The sequence below is a fragment of the Cupressus sempervirens genome, chromosome 8 (genome assembly GCF_028749045.1).
Source record: "Cupressus sempervirens isolate cs-2001-9-10 chromosome 8, ASM2874904v1, whole genome shotgun sequence".
Lineage (NCBI taxonomy): Eukaryota > Viridiplantae > Streptophyta > Pinopsida > Cupressales > Cupressaceae > Cupressus > Cupressus sempervirens.
This window is the reverse complement of record NC_143125.1, coordinates 735,720,253-735,726,968: the sequence shown is the minus strand read 5'-3', so window position 1 is coordinate 735,726,968 and position 6,716 is coordinate 735,720,253. Positions and strand designations below refer to the sequence as shown.

Below are 6,716 nucleotides of genomic sequence, written 5' to 3'. Positions count from 1 at the left end.
ATAAGAGACCAATGCCAAAGTTTTTAATTGTGAGAGATGAAAAAAAAAGAGAGATTTATAGATGAAAATAAAATAAATAATATAGGAAATGTTTGAGGATAAGTAGAAACAAAGAGAATGAGAGTGGAAGAAATAAATATGAAGATAAAGATAAGAAGTCATTAATAGAGAATATAAACTCAATGATAAATTTAAAAGCTATCAATCTTTTAAAATATATTATACATATATTATTATTATCTTATGTTGATTCCAAGGAGAATTCATATAATTAAACATTTGACCTAAACTTAATTAAAAAAATCTAGCAATTAAATTTTTAATTATCATTTGTTATTAATAGAATATTGTATAAATTTATGAAATATAACTTATATGCAACTCAAATAGATCAAATAGTTATTATTATTATATATATATATATATATATATAAAGGATAAATACTTCAACAATTTTTATTATTATTTATTGTTATGAAAATAATCCATTATCATACATATGATTTGAGAAAGAATAAATTTGCAATGATCAAGGTTTTGAATTGCTACCATTTTTCACTTTATAAAATATGGGGTGACATCTTTTCTACGATATCGAGAGATTATGTCAAAATTGAAAGGATGGGCATTGTAAATAATGATGGTACACATATTGGTCACAGTGGCATTAGAAGCTAGCAGTTAAATTAGACTACTTATGGTAATTATTACACTTGGTTGAGTCTACCCTTGGCTTGTTAGAAAATAAAGGGTGATATGGACATTAATCAATTTATCTTTGTCTAATTAAATTGGTTCAACACCAAAAACTTCTACACTAAGTCTTTTATTGCCATTTTTATTCCTCTTGTTGGTGAAGGTGTAGTTGTGTTGGATTCCTACAAAAGGTTGAATGATGATTTAGGTGAGAAAGAAGACATGGGTGGTAATAATGTCCATATTGAGCTAGATAAAATTAAAGAGTACAATGACGTGGTTTGTGTTTTCCTGAGGGATATAATGAGCATGCATTCATGGTGTTTGTCTATTCATTAAACAGTAGACATATGGTTGTCAATGGGATCTCTTTTGAGATCACTAAAGAGGTCATTGCTAAGGCTTATGAGATATCCTTGGACAACAAGAAATAGGTGAAGTAGATGAGGGCTTCTAAAAGCCTTAACATGTTCTTTAGTGCCAACTAAAGTCCAATATTTGATCATGGGGGTTATCTTGAGAGTGGCCATACCAGATCCCTAGAAAGAGGTGTGTTATGCCCTCATGCACAATATTAATTTGGAAGGTAGATTTTAGATTTCTACTACTACCACTTCTCTTTATAAAATCACTTTAAAAATTGTGACCTTATTTCATTCCCTTACTTAATCCTGTACTTTGTGGACCACAATACCCTCAAAGCTATGAAGAAGATAAATTAAAGAAAGTCCTTTACCTTTCTTCATTAAGATTATATGTTCATATGATATACTTTTTGGGTAAAAGTACAAATTTGTATCACCTCTCATGATAGCTTATTAGAATGACTGAATTTGAAAATTTATATCTAGAAATCAACTTTGTTCAAACACATAATCTTGATAAATTTATTCTAGCTAAGTTATATATGGTCTCACAATTTTCCAATTGGAAATGTCTATTAAATGCATGTTTTATACTAGTTAGTATCCAATTACTAAAGAAATAAAATTATTTCAAAAAACTAATGTTTCAATAACTCTTACTATTTTTTATTATAGTTTTTTAATAATATATAAACACCATTTTACAGAGCTCAAAGTCATGAATATTCTAATATAGAGTTCATATCATTTTAATTAGATATAGTATATTGTAATTAAAAAATTCTACAAGTATGTATTTTAACACTTGAGAAGATGTTGATTTTAAGAAAGAAAATATTGAATCATATTAAAAGAATTTAAAAATTATATGAAATTCTAGAGGAGAGAGTCCTCTTTTAGAATGTATAATTTTTCTTTTGGTTGGAATACATTTGTTTGGAAAAATGTGGTGGGAGATGAAAACTATCGATTTGAATAGGTTGAAATTTGAAACATTATAAAAGAGAAAATATAGGTCTAAAGCCAATTTTTATTTTTTATTGTTCTAGTTACATATGAACTATCTATAACATAATCTGAGATCAAAGAGAAATAAGTTTATTTCCATGTCATTTTGTGGTGGGAACTAGACCCCTAATTTCTAGCATTTTTTAGTAACTAAAATGTTATCTTTAAAAATAGGAAAATATATCATTTCTTATGCCAAATAAGTATTAAAATTTATAATCCTAAACTTCATCCGTTTCTACATATTTCATTAGTTTACTTCATTTTCAAATTCTAAATAATAATACCAGTTTTATGTCATTGAAGGTGAACAATTATACTTTTGTTAGCCTTTTCCTTTGCAAAAGGGTGACATAGGTTTGTGCTTTTACCCTTTTATAAAGCCCTTTGTCCCTTGTCCTCAACCTATTAATGTCCATGTAATTTTTCCTATCCTTGATAGCTCTACCTCAACTCCTCAAGTTTTTGCTTAGATCTCATCTATGGTTGATATTAGATTGCCTAAGTCAAACTCATCCAAATTATTCAAACATATAAATATGGAGAAGGACATCCAAATTATGGATTTGGACACTAAAATAGAGTTTGGGAGGAGACCACTTAGAACTAAGAAAAATTTTCAATTGAAAAATTCAAGGCTAAAAATGACCAGCCTATAAGCTAAAATTCAGTTGGCAAAACCAAGATTAGGCCTCCCTATAAATGGTAGAAAGGGAAGGATAAAAGGAAAAAACTTATAGAAGATCAAGAGGATGACACAATTAGTGAGGAACACCATCAAGTGAGGTAGATTATCACAATGGAAACTCAAGTGATCCCCATTACATCCCATGTCTTAGATACCTTGAAGAATGAGGTGGATACCCCTATGAAGACCAAAGCTAAGGAAACAAAAGGGAGATACCATCAACCCGCTTTCCTACCAACAAGACAATGATAAGAGAAAAGGGTAATGACCCTTTGGTGACCCTCAATGGTAATACTCAAGGCCAAAAGTAAGATTTCATTACTCTAGAGAAGAGTATCAAGAAGCCCTTGGAGATGTAGAATAATGTGGAATAAAGGTTTGATGATGTTTCCCTATTTTTGGTTAAAGTCATGCACTCAGTGGCTTCTAACCTACACCTTCTCCATTCTAAGAAGAATTGACTTTCTAAGAAGTAGGCACTTACTAATTTGGGTTGATATATATTTGAATCTATTTTGGGAATAAATAAAAATGATATTGGACTGGTGTGGAGATTGTCTAGGGGAGATGAGTTAGGTAGAAGATTTATAGGAAAAAAACACTTAAAGATCCTTTAACTAGGGTTTATAGAAGGAAAGTGGGTTCATGGGGTCCACTATGTTATATTTCACTAAATAATAGTCGAAGAAAATGAGGAGTTAGTATAAATGGTGTCAATATTAATAATAGGTCAAAGAGGATGGATAGGCATGGTAAGTGGCAGGGCACTATTACTAATGGCCTTAGATGATGTAGAATAGTGATGACTCCTTAACTATATATTTACATTTTCTAATGATTTTTTTTGAGATTAGTATATAGATAACATCAACAAAGAGAAAAATGCTTGTTTTAGGCCTTGTTGAGTGGTTAGAAGAAAGGAAGGATTTGGTTAAAGTAGAGTGCTTTGGTGACTCTTTAGGGATAAATTGAATTGAGATCAATGAACACTAAAACATAGAAAAATATTCTTGGTAGAAGGTTTATGGAGAAAATAGATTTTTCAAAAAGACTTTGTGAATGGCAAATGAAAATCCAAAGTTCATGGATTTTCTCAAACCTTCTCATTTGAGTGAAAAAAGATCGTTGTGTAAGATATGAACATCCATAAAAGTGAACTCAAAAAATGATATTTTTTCAGATGTTGTGGTTGAAACTTGTGTAGTAATAATCCAAAATGTAAACCATCGACATTACATATAAACAGTTTGACATAATGTTTTCAATATAGAAATTGTACTCAAAGAATGCTAGAATGTTTCACATAATTACTCAAGAGAGACACAAAATAATACCATTGTAGACATATATGGAAAATGTGGAAGCATATACAAGGCACACAATGTGTTTGAAGACAAATTGTATAACAAAACAAGATTCTAAAGGTAATTAACAAGAACTTGAAGAAAAATGTTTGATGAAATTGCAGGGAACAAGGACAATTACGCTAAATTTTATGAAGCATTTTCCAAGAACATCAAGCTTGGAATTCAAAAAGATGGCCAAAAAATTACTACATCAATTAATTTTCTATTAAATATTTTGGAATTTTCTAAATTCAAATAAAATGTTAGGTTAAAAAAATGTTATATTAATTGTTGAAATTGTGGTGTAAAAATTGATTCCTAAACTAGGCCTTATGTGAAACCAAATGTGAAATCTTAGCAAATCAAATGGGTAGAGGAAATGTAGCTCAATCGTTTCCAATGTGAGGGTACATTTCCAAATTGCTAGCAAAATACTTGGAGCTATTGATCTCCATCCTTGTTTCAATAACCTTTCCTCTGGTTGAGCACATAAACCTAGAGCCTCTTCTAGTCCTTCGTTAATCCGAGTCTTACATGGAATTTGGATAAGACACATTTGCAACCTTGAAATAGGGGGAAAATTGAAGAAAAATGAAAAAATAATAGGTTGGGCCTCGCCAGAAACATGCTAGAAAACCTAGCTATGTACCCAATTGCAATGGAAAACCCACAAAAAAAGAGACAAATAGTCCTAACGAATAGCAAACAATTTTTTCTTAGCATGAAAAGAAAACTTAATGGATTCAATGCCCCCTATATAGTGGTGCTTTGGCTAGTTCCATAGTGTCCACAAGTTAAGTTATTTGGGCTAACAATTTATCTATGGCACCTGTGAGCTCTTGAAATGTGAACAAATATATAACTATCCATCATATTAGTACTGAAAGTCTAATGATTTGTTTTGGTATTTTTTTTTTTTTTCATAAATCATATTTTCCCTTACTGTTTTTCCCTAGAGTGAATAAGAGTTTAAATTAATGATCTTTTGTTTTTTTATTAAATATGATAAAAGCTAAAACTCTACAAAAAATTAGATCTCTTAAAATTTTCAATCTTATTACTCAATCAAATATTTTTATTAGTTTTAAATTGCACTCAATGAATACAACAATATTCTTGTCTTGACAGAAAGTAATAAAGAAATATGCCATCGTCAAAGAGATTTAGAGAAATCAAACTGTTTAAAAGAAAGAAAGAATTTTAATAACATTGATCAGGAGACCATTTAAACACCAAATAATAAGACTTAATTTCTATACTAAAAGGATTAAATAGTCAGAATTGACATTAGGGAAATCCCTAATGTGTGATGTCCATTGATCAGACCACACATTCCAAACGACCCATAGACACAAATTAAACATATCTTCGATTTAGCTGGAGAAAAACAAAACGTAGAAAGAGACCGGGAGGACATCATAATAAGAGCGCTTCATCAAAGCTTTTAATGGCCAGCTCTCTCCAAACGCTCTATTCTATTATGGCGATTATGCTGCTCATGCTGCAGGTGCAGGGTTGAAAGCTCCAAGAAAAGGTATTTCGCTGGAGAATAATGGTGATGGTGCTGGTGCAAAAGGCGAAGAAGTTTCAGTAACTGTTATTTTGAGCTTCTGACCGCTCTCGCAATGGTCTCCTACTCCGCAGAGGAACCACATATTCCCAGCGGCTTTCAATACAATCTTATCCTCACCGCTTGCAAGAATGCCGGAATTTGGTGTTTTCACGCAGTTTTTGAATCCCGTGCCGTTTACCATTATCACGTTGTGAATACCCTGAGCGTAGTTGAAAACTGTGACAATGGGTGTTAGTACTACCATACAATCCATTCTAAATACAGAGAGATCTATAGTAACATGACATAAAAGCGAAGTTGAAGGAGAAGGATGAATATACCGAGTGTGTCTCCGACATGGAATTGTTTGTCTTGTGCCCACGACTGGTAGTCAAACCCAAGTGTCCATCCATTCTCGTCACCGACTGTAATAACGTTGGCATTGGGTGCAGCATTGACGATTACTATTGATAGTACAGAGGCCAACGTAATAACAGAAACCATCAATTTCGTTGCCATGGATATCTGTCTATAACTATCGATAGTACAAAGGCTAAGTTAATATGAGAGCTCTCGTATAAATTCGTTGCATGGGAGGAGGTGAGATCGGTGTTGGTATTTATAGCTCTCTCTCTCCTTGAAAATGGCGACAAGGGTGGACTGTGATGAACGTCGTCGACCTTGTTTAGCTTGTTTCATACGTAAAATGAAAATGAAGATCTTTGAAAAGACCGAAACCTCACTGCCTTCCACTTGTCTCTAGATAGGGTGTATCGTTTGTCTTGTGTGGACCGCATGAACGAGCACAAGAGGCCGGTTTATTAGCAGGCTTTTTGATGCTTGTATAGACAGCTGCTGCATGTTGTTAGATACAATTCTAGGTATATACTATTTGACGAGAGATTTGAATCAAACTATATGGAGAGATTTTTCCTTATAATATACTAGGTAAAGGTTTATTTAGATGAATTTAATCAACACACTCAATGCAATGGTATTTTAAGGCTATGATACATATCATAAAAAGGCCAGATAATGGAAAATATGTAGGATTCATTTGC

The 6,716-nt window shown here is 31.9% G+C and overlaps 1 pseudogene; it reads right to left on the bottom strand.

The window, feature by feature from the left end:
• Positions 1 to 5,599: 5,599 nt before the first annotated feature.
• On the bottom strand, positions 5,600 to 6,174 carry LOC149544528 (mavicyanin pseudogene; annotated as a pseudogene).
• Between the last annotated feature and the right edge of the window lie 542 nt (positions 6,175 to 6,716).